The sequence below is a fragment of the Thermobia domestica genome, chromosome 7, assembly GCF_964235325.1.
Source record: "Thermobia domestica chromosome 7, izTheDome1.hap1.1, whole genome shotgun sequence".
Classification (NCBI taxonomy): domain Eukaryota; kingdom Metazoa; phylum Arthropoda; class Insecta; order Zygentoma; family Lepismatidae; genus Thermobia; species Thermobia domestica.
In genome coordinates this window covers 144,789,087-144,802,963 of record NC_137460.1, presented here as the reverse complement: position 1 = coordinate 144,802,963, position 13,877 = coordinate 144,789,087, and the positions used below count along the sequence as shown (strand labels likewise).

Genomic DNA, 13,877 nt, shown 5'->3' with positions numbered 1-13,877 from the left:
TATTGATTTTATATATATATATGGAACACGAATCTTGCTGGAGTATACGTTTAAAACAATAAAATATATTGAAATATGCACACAGTGAACAAATACATACAGAGAATGTGGTACAAAACATGCATTAAGCTCAGTCATTTCGTGCTTTCTTACTGGTTATGACGTGGTCCTAGCTTTTACTCTTATGCAGCATTTCCGGGTGCTCACATATCATATACTAGACGTAATCGCCCATCATCCGAACATCTCAAGTGCCCTGGCACCGTCGTTCCATGTCCTTGATATCCTGATGGAATCTACTAGCCCTGTTTTTTACTTACAGCACCCAGATTTGGAGGGAAAATGTCAAGATGTAAATGCAAAAAAATGTAACTTCAAATTCACTGAGCATCCCAGCATTTTGAATTTCGTTCTCAACTATATCAATATAGTCTGGGCTACGATTGTTTCCCAGAATATTTTAAACCACACACTTAAAGGTAGTCCAGGCTTCTCGCTCCATGGCATTCATTAAACGAAGGAAACCTTCATCCAACATTAGGTTGCGAATATTGGGATCAGTAAACACACCTTCTTTCAACTTAGCATCTGACAGATTGGGGAAACTGTTACATAGATATTTGAAACGTCACTTCACACTTAGGTAATGCCTTGACAAACTGCTTCATTATGTCTAATTTGATGTGCAGAAGTGGCAAGAGTACTACGTCTCTTTTCCCCTTGAACCAATTCCAACCTTCGGGACCACTGTTTTTGCTCCCAATGCTTGTCACGAGCCCGACTGTCCTATTCACAGATGAAACAAGGGAACTTAGTATATCCTTATTGTTGTCCTAGAAGCATACCGAACACTTTCAAATCACCACATACCATCCAATTGTGATCTTCATAATGTATGGCAGTAAGAAGCACTTTCATGTTGTCATATGTTTCCTTCAGGTGCACAGAATTGCCGACAGGTATTGAGGCACACACATTACCATTGTGCAGCAGAACTGCCTTCAAACTTCTTTTAGATGAGTCAATAAACGGTTTCCAGTCACCTGGCACGTACAGAATGTTCAACTGACTCATCAAACCTTGTACATCACTGCAGTACACTAGCAAGTCTCTTTGAACAAAATATTGTGTGAATATCAAGTTCCTTTGTCTGTAAAATGTAACGGACGTACCGGGTACTAACAAATGTCTTTCATGCAGTCTTGACCCTAAGAGCTCTGCTTTGTTCTTTGTCAGTCCCAGATCACGGATTAGTTCATTTAGATCTGACTGAGTGACAAAATAGAGCACTCATCTAAGCCTACTTCAAACTCAGTATCATCCGTCTCCTGTCTCCTGCACGGTATCTATACCATCACTATCGTCTGTATCTAATGTCTGCGAAGGCTGTAGTATAGGTATATCCGGGCCATGTGGAAAGGACGAATCGCTGAGCGAATGTTGTTCGGATACTCAATAGTCTTTTTGTTTTTCTTGTTGAAACCAGTAAGCTTATAGACCTTTTTGACGAAAAAAATGAAGTGAAATCTTTAAGTTTTACGTCCCACGGTTATGCCGGTGAGGCTAAAGGAGACGGTGATGATGAGAGATGAGTGAAATGAAGAAAGTGGGAGGAAACGGGAGAACCCCGAGAAAACCCACGAGCACGGTGTTTGTCCACCGCAAAGTTCACTTGGCGAGGGCTGGGATCGAATCCGGGACCCCAAGCACCAGAGGTGAACGCTCTACCACTGAGCCACCGCGCCCCTGACCTTTTTGACGAAATCAATATATATTTTTTTTTTTTTTTCGTCTTTTTCATAGCAAGTTCACCACAAATATAACAAAAATTGTTAGGAGAGTTTACACAGCCTCGGATAGACATTGTACACTAACACGTACTTCCTTCCTCAAACAACAGTGACGAATAGGAAGCGCCATTTCCAATGTGACAGTTCGCTGTGTCTCGCTATGGCCACAACTGGTGAACAGTTGAAAGCGATGCGCCGCTTCTGAGCTTCACGTGGTGTTTTCGTATATATTATATCGCATTGTCATCAATTGCAAATGTAAGCGATTTGTGTCAAACCTGTGGGTGATACGATATTTTGAGTATCACTTTCGAATGCAAGAGGTCGAAATACATAAAGAAGGCCCACATCTTCGAAAAAAGTTTGTGTGACCTTGCAATTTGTAGCATTGTGTTATTAGCAACGGCGTTCTTTCTTCGCACGAGAAGAATAAAGTGTAATATAAAACAGAAAATATGAATACTGTAGAAATGGTCCCCGACCCCTCACCCAGCAGGCGGAATTTTTAAAACAATGAAATATGTTCCGTTATTTTCATGAAGAGATTGCTTACCGAATTTCACAACTTAAGGAATCCTTAGATCCCGTATCTTTTAAATAAAGAGAAATTCTTAATAGTAATGGTCCCCCCCCCTCGAGAGCAGAAATTTCGGTAATGCTAAAATACGTGTCGGTTATTTTGAATTAAGAGTCTATATTCCGAATTTCTTACCCACAACTTTACCCAACTCTCACCCTGGGCATTTTCTGAATAAAGAAAGGGAAATGTGCATATCATAGAAATGTTCCCTCCCCTCTTACGAGTGGAATTTTTGGAAACGCTGAAATACGTATTCCCTTATTTCTAATTGAGAATCTATATTCCGAATTTGACAAACAAATCGAACTCAGGCGAAATCTTCACATTCATCACTTTCTGAATAAAAATAGTAAAAGTTGGACATTATACCTTCCCCTTCCCCCTTCTACAATCAGAATTTTAGAAAACTGAAACTAGTATTGAGCCCATTTTAAATTTCACATATCCAATTCACATTACGTACCTTCTGGATTTAAAAGAAAAGTATTATAGAAATGTCTCCTCTTTCCAGCCTCTTTTGGTACGGAATTTTTGAAAATGTTGAAAGACGTGTTTCCTTGCTTTTAATGTAGAGTCTATATATCGACTTTTATCTTTCTTAACTTCACGGATTTGTAAGATATGCAATACTTAATAATAATAATAATAATAATAATAATAATAATAATAATAATAATAATAATAATAATAATAATAATAATAATAATAATAATAATAATAATAATAATAATAAAATTAAAACCCTTCCTAGAATACGTGTTTCAAACAATCCTTTCTTAGTTCCTACTTTTGTGACAAAATGAGCTATCTGTCCAAATTTCAAGTATCCACCAGTAGCAATATGGCCCGGGAAGAAATGAGTCGCACTTCTACTCTTTTATATAATAGTATAGATAGGCTTTTCATTATATATATATATATTCAAAGTTTTTTCCTTCTATGTTATACAAATGTTTTCAGTTCATCTACTCGTCCATCGCTCTCCTGCACTTTCAGTAATAAACCTGCCCCATTTATTTTATGATCCTCCTCTAAAGTCCATGTACTTTGATCCTAGTAACACTTTCATGTGACCCTTCATTTCAACATGGCTTCACTTGGAAGCTTTATATCTACTTATATAATTTTTCTATCTTCTATATTTGATGAGTCTGATAGCGAAAGGGCTTACAATGCACACACACTATATATATATATATGGCTTGGTTTCATTACTATTACTATTATTATTTCGTAAGTAATTCACGTTCCTTTGTTATATAAAAATCCTACTACAAAGGAATCACGGAAAGGGTGCATGTGATTGGAAATAAAAAGAACAAGAAAAGCACTAGGAAGACTGCAAACTATCAACCTTTTTTTCTTTTTTTAATTTTTCATTCAGTTTATATTATGTCCTGACGACGAGATAAAATTCTCTTAAGTTGACTGTGTCACGTAAGTACCGTACTCCTTATCTTTATTTCGATTTATATGTAACAGGACTCCTTTGTTTTAACAACATTGAGGCGTTCAGAAGTCAAACCGGTTAACTCCATTATTGTTGTTTTTTAGTTCTACACATTTTTGATGTAATAAAAGGGCAAAATCCATTAACTCCATAGTTTAACAATTTGCCACTAGAAAGCGTAAACATTTTGATCACTCTCATTTAAATACACTGTATATAAATTCAGGGTTGCCAGGGATTTTTCGAACCAATTTTCCCTGACAATTCCAGGTTTTCCAGGCAAGATCTATTATTTTCCAGACATAATTCCTTCCTCCAAAGAATGAATGAATGGAAACCTCTTCACAACATCCACCCACTATCTTCCAGTCACTTTTTTCTTTTCGCAAACACAATTAACAAGATTTAAACATCCGATATCTCTCTCTCACTATAATAAAATTACAGTACCGTACTTCTGATTGCAGTCTACATAAATAATTTCCGTTACGGAACTTTACACTAAACAAATTACTACTACATGTTTCCTTAGTTTCCACAGTTCTCTTCCTTAGAGGTCTCTTTCAAGGTCTCAATTTTATATTCCAAATTTTTGCATTCAACTGAAGTCTCTAATGAAAGTTTTGCTTTTTTTTTTTTCTTTTTTTTTCTAAAATGGTGATCTGATCGGCTATGTGCTTATTTTCTTTTTTCTTTGATTCGTTTGCAGTGTTCTTTGTCCTTTTCCTTTGCATGGCTTCTTCATAACGTGCATATGGCCCACGTACGTACTGAAGCATTTTTGTCTATATAAATACCAAGGGGCCCTCCAGCACATTTTATTGCATCATGAACAACTCGTAAACTCACCCATCAAAGATTCTTCATGCATACTTTCCACCAGCATGTCATTATTAACTTAGAAATCCTTCTCAACGGAAGTATTTCTATGGTAAAGGACAAGTAACATTGTAATTATGTCCCAAAAATCAACGAATTCACAATTATCAAGTAGATTGTAGTAATAAAAGACATTTAACCTACCTACATTAAATGATTCGAATTCCTTCTTCTCTTTTATTACTGAAACACATAATTTGGAAAACTGATGTTTTACTTTTCAGCTTTGGCAGCTACAACTATATTCTTGTTATGGAGTTACGTACTCAAGAACATTATACATCTTTCCTTCGCTGACACTGTGGTTAGTACAAATTTTACTTAGAATAAGACATGACAGATTTCGCAATATTTTGTGTTTTAATGGGCATTTTCAATATTTTTTTTTTTAATTAATGCCCTCAGTATACAAAATTATCTGACATTTCCAGGTTTTCCAGGATTTCCCTGACATAAATCAATTTCCCTCACATTTCCAGGTTTTCCAGGTCGCTGGCAAGCCTGTAAGTTACTAAAATGCTCTCTACTGAAAAATCTCGTTTGATGGAGTTAATCGGTTTGGTATCTGAACGGCTCAATATACACTGCAATTGGACAATTGCAAAACAAAAAACAGGAATCGTCCAAACTCACAGGATTTGAACAGCAAAGTAGGGCGGGCTGTTGAACTTTCAGCGGAATGATACTTACATGGGTCCCAACAGGATTTCCCTCACTTCGATTCACTAATTCCAGAAAGTAGTTACACACCACTAAGATAGTGGATCATGGATAAACTACCAGAAAACGTACGGACAGGCGTTACTAGTGCTATCAAAACGCGGGATATAAACAGAGGCGACTGCCTTGAAATAAGGTCGCATGGTCGCCGACTCTGGTGCGCGTAGGGCACGCAAATGCACAGAAAATAACTGTATCAGCAACGATCGGGCATTGGACTCGGCAGTATGACTACACGAGGGCATGACAAGTATCTTATCCCATGCTCATGACAGATCGTATAGCATAATTCACAGTATTTGCTCGACGAGGAAGCACAGCAACGAGTATAGACTTGTCTGTATAAATAATTCAGCGGGGTCTGCTGATCATTTGACTAGCGGCACGTATACCTTCCATTGACCTTGAAGCACAAACGCCTTATGTTATAATGGGTGCGTGAACACTGCTGGTGTGATGAGCACCAGGCGGTCATGCTCTCCCTTCAGACAACTCCAGATGCCGTGTTTCAATAGGGCAACATGTACCCCGGAAAGTGCAATTCTTCTTCTTAGCCTGCACGGTCATCTATCGAATGTGTGAGATATGGTTCTTTAGCACTTCGTTCGTCAAGTCCTCCCGCAGATAGTATCGGTGTCTCGTAAACTAGCACACTAATAACGTGACAGGCCTTTCCTCAGAATGCACTAATTGCAGTATCTGGGCGAGCTCCAAATCTGCTATAAATTCTACTGTATTCATACGTGTCTTTCTTGTAGTTGTAACTTTCCACAACAACGAATAGACGTCATAAGATGGAGACTCCATGGACTGCCCTTTGCTGAGGTCAAAAACGGTATCGCCAACGTTATCATACAGAAGCCCCAACGCGAACGCCGTTAGAGGTTTAGTCAACAAGTTACAGCGAACTGGCGAGTGTTTGTGACTAGAAACGTTCTGGCGACTATCGACGCCGCAGAAAGCTGTGTAGACCATACGATGGGCGATCGTGCTGAGTCCACAGGCATCGACATATCGTCTCGATTGGGAACACGGCATCCTAAAGTCCACTGTATGACAAACCTTGCGTACTGAAGAAAAAGGCTGATCACATCTCGGTGCTCCCATCATCTTGAACCTGAGGACTATGCGGTACGCAAGGCCATGTCTCACGACTTAATTGAGATAGTCAACACTGAAAATTTGTTACATGTCCTGTTCAGTGATGAGGCTACCTTTCACACCTGTAGCCCGTCAATCGCCACAACACCAGCGTATAGGCTGAAGAGTCGTGGAATTGGAACTAATACTTCTAAGGTAAGCGTGTTGTTAGGCATTATCCAACAGCATATTTACTTTTTTTTCCTAAAGCAACAATCACAACAACAACATAGTACCTGGACATGCTTCAGCAATTATGCAGCCCCAATTATTTGCCAACATTTTAATTCCGTGGCATTTGAATAAGACGGCGCCCCATCACACTTTGCACACATTCGACATGATTACCTCAAAGAGACGTTCCCAGGACGCTGGATTGGACGAGGCTCACCACGATTCTGGATACCACGCTTGCCTGATCTAACGCCCTTGGACTTCTTTCTAGCTTAACACTGAAACCAGTTCCAATTTATGTCTATCACTCTCTGTCGCAATAAAGGAGTAAAATTACAGGTAAAACATACTTTTGCCATACTGAATCCTTATCCTTATAGCTATATATTTCCATTTTATTATCGATCAGTTTTGTAACCAAAAAGTTGCAGATGTTTACCACTTTCTGTTTAAACAGACAGGTAAAAGTCGAGACAAAACTCACTGTTGGGATACTGGATGTGACAAAAAACCCGCTTTTCGAAATCCCTTCGAAAGATCTTCGTTCTATGGAAGTAAGTATTGAAACCGGAAATACCAGTAATTTCAACTACTTACGGTTTTGGCAGTGCGTTGCGGGTGGTGATGGTATGTTCTCTTCAGATGCTGAATCGCTTACCACTATCTATTAACGAAAGCGCTTGTCGTTATCTATTACTGTTCTTGTTCTATAGGATCAACGTTGAAACCGGAAATGACTGATATCTACCACTTCCGATTTGAAGAAGTTTAACAAAGGACATAGGCTCTATTCTTGGGAGACGCTGAATCGATGAAAAAAAAACGCTTCTCGATAATTTTTTTTAACCGAAATTTTACATGGAAAGTAATAACAGGATTTTCCCGTTATTGCACTGCACTTAAAATACAAGGTTGAACGGGACTTTCATTTCTTCAGAAGAAACAGATAGCACAAGAAGCACCAAACTACGTCAACTTTTCAAAGTATTCTCCGTGCGCGTCGAGGCACCGTTGCCATCGTTGTGGCAGCTCCCTGATTCCTTTGGCGTAGAAAGAACTTGGTTCCTGTCGTAGCCACTGGAAGACATCGTTCGGCAGTGTTATATCTGTTGTGAATTTCTTCCCTCCCAGATGGTCTTTAAGGGGTGCAAACAAATGATAATCACTGGGGCTAAATCTGGACTGTAGGGGATGGGGTACAACTTCCCAGCGCATTTTGGCCAGCTGTTGTTGTCACATTGGCCGTGTGAGGGCGGGCATTGCCATGGAGAAGAATTACATTTCCAGACAATATCCCAGGTCTTTTCTTACGAATGGATTTTCGTACAGCACCTTTCAACAATGTGGAGTAATACTGAGCATTAATTGTGCTCCCTTTGTCCAGAAAAGCCACATAGATAACACCCTTCATGTCCCAGAAGACACTTGCCATGGTCTTTCCAGCGGATGGCTGCGTTTTGCTTTTCTTGGACGGCGGGGAACCTTTATGCCGCCACTCCATGCTGCTTCTTTTGGTCTCGGGTTGAACTGTGCAACCATGTTTCATCACACGTGATGATGGATTACAACAATTCATTACCTTCGGCTCGGAACAGATTCTGAAGCCGTTCACAGACCGTCATGAGTGTCCACTTCTGATCAAATGTCAGCTGGCGGGGAAGCCACCTTGCACAGATTTCGCGAAAGCGTAAGTGGTCGTGAATGATTGTCTCAACACTCCCGACACTGACACTCACCTCGGCAGCAATATCCCGCACTGTTACTTGCCGGTTCTCAAGAATCATTTGCTCAACACATGCGATATTCATTGGTGTGACTGCAGTCGCGCGTATGTGTCCATGCGCTTCATTTGTCACCAGCTCTCGTCCTTCGCGAAACTATTCACACCATTCGTACACTCTTGTCCGTGACATCGTTTTTACCATACTGTGCTTTCAATCTTCTGAAAATCTCAGCTGGCTTAATTTTTTCCTTCACAAGAAATTTGATTACACACCGCTGCTCCACAGACACACTGCTTTCTGCTATGTTCGCTGCAACTGCGCCGGGCGCTAGTTACTCGAGAAGGAATGCATTACTTCACCCGCAAGTTTCATCATGATCCGCCCATTTATCGATTATTTACGCACGAAAATCCCTGTCAACCTTGAACGACCCTTGTAATAACAGGATTTTCCCGGTGGCTAAGGCGGAAGTTTCCCGATTTAAGAAATTTATTGACCGCATCACGTAACTTTATAATGATACTGGACAGTGCCGATTTCCAAATAAGTATATATATTATTGGTGTTGGAGTGAAGTGGGTGGAAATTCCATTCTGCTGTGCCAAGTCCAAATGGAGAACAATTTCTCTCGGATGTAAGCCAAGAGGAGGTTTTGATTCCGCTTTAACCCCTTCCACTAAGATTTATTTTCTGAATGCTGATAATTGAAGTTATAAAAGAGTATTATAGATGGTTTATCATTATATAACTTTCAAAACATCAATATAGTAACCTTACGTGATGCTACAATAGTTTAAATTTTATAACGAATGTAGCTCGTCATTGTGCTATCTAGCACCGGGAGGCCATAACGAGCTAGACTCATTTCAGTGCAAGGGGTTAAGCTTATGTATAACCCCTTCCAGCATAACCCCATTATCACATAATAACACCAAGGCAAAACAAACGTAATATAAATATATAGAGTAAATTATTTAAACAACAAACAAACAAAAAAAACTGGTTTAAACAAAAAAAAACTGTTTTTTTGGTTTCCAAAAATAAATAAAAACATGGCTTTTGCCAACCCTGGAATTTTGACATTTTATAGAATAAAATTTTCCAGTCTGTACTTACATTTGCACAGAAAAAAAAAAAAAAAAGTGACCCAAAAGCAAAAGCTAAATTTCTTGACGTTTTCTGATTTGGTGACCGATAGACCCCCATGGTATACAAATGAATTTCTGTTTTGATACTATCTTTAGTTATTATTTTAATGTGAATTTCGACTTCAATAGACACTGAATGCTTTAGTGCCTGATGAAGCCAAAGTGGGTAACTGGCAAAATGGCGAAACTGACACATTAATATGTTTCACAGGTGTTATTTTGCGCTTAATGGGGATGTCTGCAAGAGTATTGTTGCGAAAATGTGTTGATGGAACAAAGGAATGTAAAGTTACATAAAATACGTTTCTATGGTAACCAGTCAACACCTAGTTAATGCAGAGATATTCGATAGTAATTTAAATTTGAAAAAAAAAATATATATATATAATAAATTTCTAAATTTATGTCCCACAGATAGGTTAAACAAATGGTTGATTAATGAAAGTTAAAGACTATATGTAAAAACAGGAAAAATTAAATATGTGAAAAAGCGAAAGAATCCGGATATGATTTTGTCCATCACCAACTCACATGGCCTGAGATTTCTAGAATGCTGGTCCGCTAATATAGGTGCAGGTGGGTTAGTAGCCATATTGGTTCCCTTCATTGACAAAGCTAAATACCCATTCACATACTCAATGCTGAGCAAGTGATAGCGAATGAAGGTAGATTAGAAACTAGGTTCATTACTTTCTTCACTACAACTCATTGGATATGGACCAGTGTCCTAGAACCCTGCCGTGTAAATCACATAATACTTATAAAACGTGGTCTCTCCGCTCGACTAATGGCTAGTACGTGCGCCTCAAGTGCACTGGGTTTGATTCCTGATGGGAGAGCATTAAAAATCTGAACACATTACGGCGGTTCTGATTCCATCTTAAGGTGCAGGTGTAGTTTTGATGCATCATATTTTGGAAGATTTACAGGTAGAATTCAATACTTTGCATGAAAAGACATGTCAGGGTGTCTACTAAAATTCCAAAATGAAATTTCATGACTTTCTCGTGACCTTTTCTTTACCAAACCATAAAATTTCGTAATATTCTTCAGAGCGAATTTGGGTGTGAATTAGGCCAAATTTTCATGCACGCGTTAGAGGCGTGCTTTGCTTGCGGTGTGGTAGCGTCTAAAGCCGACCATAGACATTTTTGGTAGTGAACTTTGACATTTTATAGAACAAATATATGTACAGATAAAAAAAATCGTGACCCAAAAGTTGTTTCTTGACTTTCGTGACTCATAAGACACCCTGCATGGCTATAACGAACAAATTTCTGCAGGCAACAGAATTAAATGCAAAGTAATACTGCTGTATTTTAAGTTTACAAGAGTCGGGATACTAGTGTAAAATCATTACAAGTGCTTTACGACGAATAAAATAAGTGAGTGCATATGAAAGATGGGGACAATGTTTAGCAGAAGGGGTCCAGCTATTTTTTCTAAAATATGTTACAATTTCGGTAGTTTCTGTTCACATTAGGTTAGTTTGGTAAGTTCTGGTTAGGTTAGGTTACTTCGTTAGATTAAATTAGTCTAGGGGTATAGCATAATTTTGAAAAAATAATAGAATTTCGCTTATTTCTATTAATACTATGTTAGGTTATGTTAGGTCTAAGTACTTGCATCTTTCATTTCTCCCGTAAATTTTGCATTTTTTAACTACTTTTGGACTCAGTCTGCTAAACATTTATAAAAGATGGCTCTATTAGATGTTATTTTCCATCGGCGGCGTATTTCTGTACGGTGTATTTTACAAGTGGAGTATCATTAGTATGGTATTATGACAATTGCTATGAAACTCGTGTCATTGCCAAAGCCCACTTCTTTCCCCTACCCTCGCTTGCGCGCATACTCACCATTGCTGGTGCGCCTGCTCCCTCTGAACGCGCCCTGCGCTACCGCGCGATCCACCGATTTCATACTGTCCTGACTGTTAGACAGTATTAGTGCTGATTTGTGTTTTACCATAGTCTTTATGGTACATATCCGGAAGCCGTATTTATACGAAATCGTAACAGAACTGCGATTTTTCAACAATTAATTATGGTTGTTCCCTTGAATTTTATCTATGCCAAGTGAGATATTTTAAATGTCACCCAGTGAAAATATTTTATAGGACAAGAAGATAGTTAGTTAAAATGTTATAATCCTTTTTAGTGATGCGCCAAACGTAAACCTGTACACATCTTAACCTGTAGATCCACGTCTCGGGATACCCTTGGTACTGAAAGTAATGCCAAATTCCAATCCAATTAACCTATAGTCGTAGCAGTGAATAACAATAAATTTAATAATCATAAAATGTAATTATTTTTACCTTATTAGCTTCATTAATGGTATATCGACTGCATCAATCATACTTATGCATTGGTGTTAATTTGTGAAATATACATTACACCTGCATTAAAAAAAAAAAGTTGGCAACTCTATTCTTTATCTGAATCATCTATTTTGTTTACGCATTAATAATCTTTGACAGGGTCATTAATACACCCAGCTCATCTTCACTACGTAATAATGTAAAGAACCTTTGTTTAATTTAATGCTACATCCAAATTTTAAACATTTTAATCATTCCACCTCGTAAATGCAATCGATTGTTTAAATATCAAGCCCTATTTTGAATGCAACTACCTCATAAAGCATCTCACCACATAGATCAACTTGACTGATTTGCTAACTTTCCCAACGGGAAATGCAAAAGCATACCGTTTTGAAATTTTCAGCTTCCGTTTCAACTAAAGTCTTATTCACTATTGCATCAACCATCAGGTTTAAATGCATGGGTAATTATCAACTAGTAGTTGGTATTCCTCTTACATATAACATCAACAAAACATCTCGTTTGTAACTTCACCCACTTTTCATTTCACTTTCCAATTAAAACTAATCATCAATTGGGCGCTGTCAACACGGGACTTTTCGAAATACTCTTTTTCTTTTTCTTCTTGCATGAATACCAAACTGTAGAAGAAACTGACACCTAAATATTATAGATGAAACTGAGGAGCCATTTTTGTCCCAATAAGTAATTAAAAGGAATACACATTACGTAAGGTAGCGCGCTTACATGAAGATTGTTTTTTAAAAATAGCCACTCTAACAGGTATTATTGAAAATAGTCTCAATCGTTTGTCGTCCGTGGATTGTGCCGTTCAAATTTTCGCCTGTGTTATCAACCAAAATATATAATAAACGAAATAAACTGGCGATGTCAAGTGAAAATTGCAACCAATGAAAATATTTTCAAACTAACTTCAAAATACGTTTAATCTGTTGCTTTACATTCTTGCTGAATTCTCCTATGTAGATTTTTTCATATTTCCTTTTTACCAATAATCAAAATGGTAATCAAAAATTAGATGATGTTCTTACTTTGATTCAAGTGAAAATCGACATACTTAAAATATATCCGAAGGATTATGAAGTTAAAGTTTTCGTTTCTCCTAAGTTCGGAATCAGTAATAATGGTAATAATGAATGGTTTGACTATAGTAAAAATCACCACGAAACAAAATATTTACAAACTGAATTCAAATTAGGCTCTATCAGAGGTCAAAATGATGGGGAACACGGAGGACGGCGTCCCTCACTTACAGAAAATATCTGTGACATCCCCATACTTTCTAAACAAATTACAATGGGCAAAGATAGGCACGGGGGACGGCTTGACGTCATGCGTCCCCCTACCTTTTCAGATCCACTTTTATCCCTGGCTCTATCAATTGTTAATCACTTACGCTAGATTGTGGCGTTCAGGGTTTCGTATGTGCTTTCAACTGGAATAAATACTAAGATAAATAGTGACGACGCTGCTTCGATATTCAAGTAAAAATCACCATCACTCAAAATATTTCAGAACAAATTTCTAATTAGCATAAAACTATTCTTAACTGTTTGAGGTGGATTATAAAGTTTAAAATTTTCATTTGTACTGTACTGTCAACCGGAATACTTAATAAATGAAATAAACTGACGATGATATCTTGACAGTTAAGTGAAACATGCCACCACGTAAAAAAAGATTTCATAACTGATTTCGAATTACACTTAATTAGTTTTCCAACGTTAAGTAGTTCAGCGATTTAGGAGAACGGTGCTATTAATTTTGTTTTCCAATCTTTTGAGTTTTTGTTTGACCACAATTTCTTTGACTCCAAATATCACAAAATTGTCTTTGTTTGTTAACCTGGGAAGGAAAATGTAGGGACTTTTAAAATACCCTTATTAATTAAGTGAGTAAATTAGAAAAAGGTTTGATTAAATAAA

At 37.8% G+C, this 13,877-nt stretch overlaps 1 protein-coding gene across 3 annotated transcripts in view; it reads right to left on the bottom strand.

The window, feature by feature from the left end:
• Positions 1 to 12,562, bottom strand: part of pins (G-protein-signaling modulator pins) — a 114,939-nt gene extending 102,377 nt beyond the window's left edge. For 2 of the 3 annotated variants that reach the window (XM_081765346.1, XM_081765348.1), the window contains exon 1: positions 12,318 to 12,551. The gene's annotated coding sequence lies outside the window, so the exon portion shown is untranslated. Of the gene's footprint in view, positions 1 to 12,317 lie in introns of all 3 variants that reach the window. The other variant, XM_081765347.1, reaches the window with a different exon arrangement.
• Between the last annotated feature and the right edge of the window lie 1,315 nt (positions 12,563 to 13,877).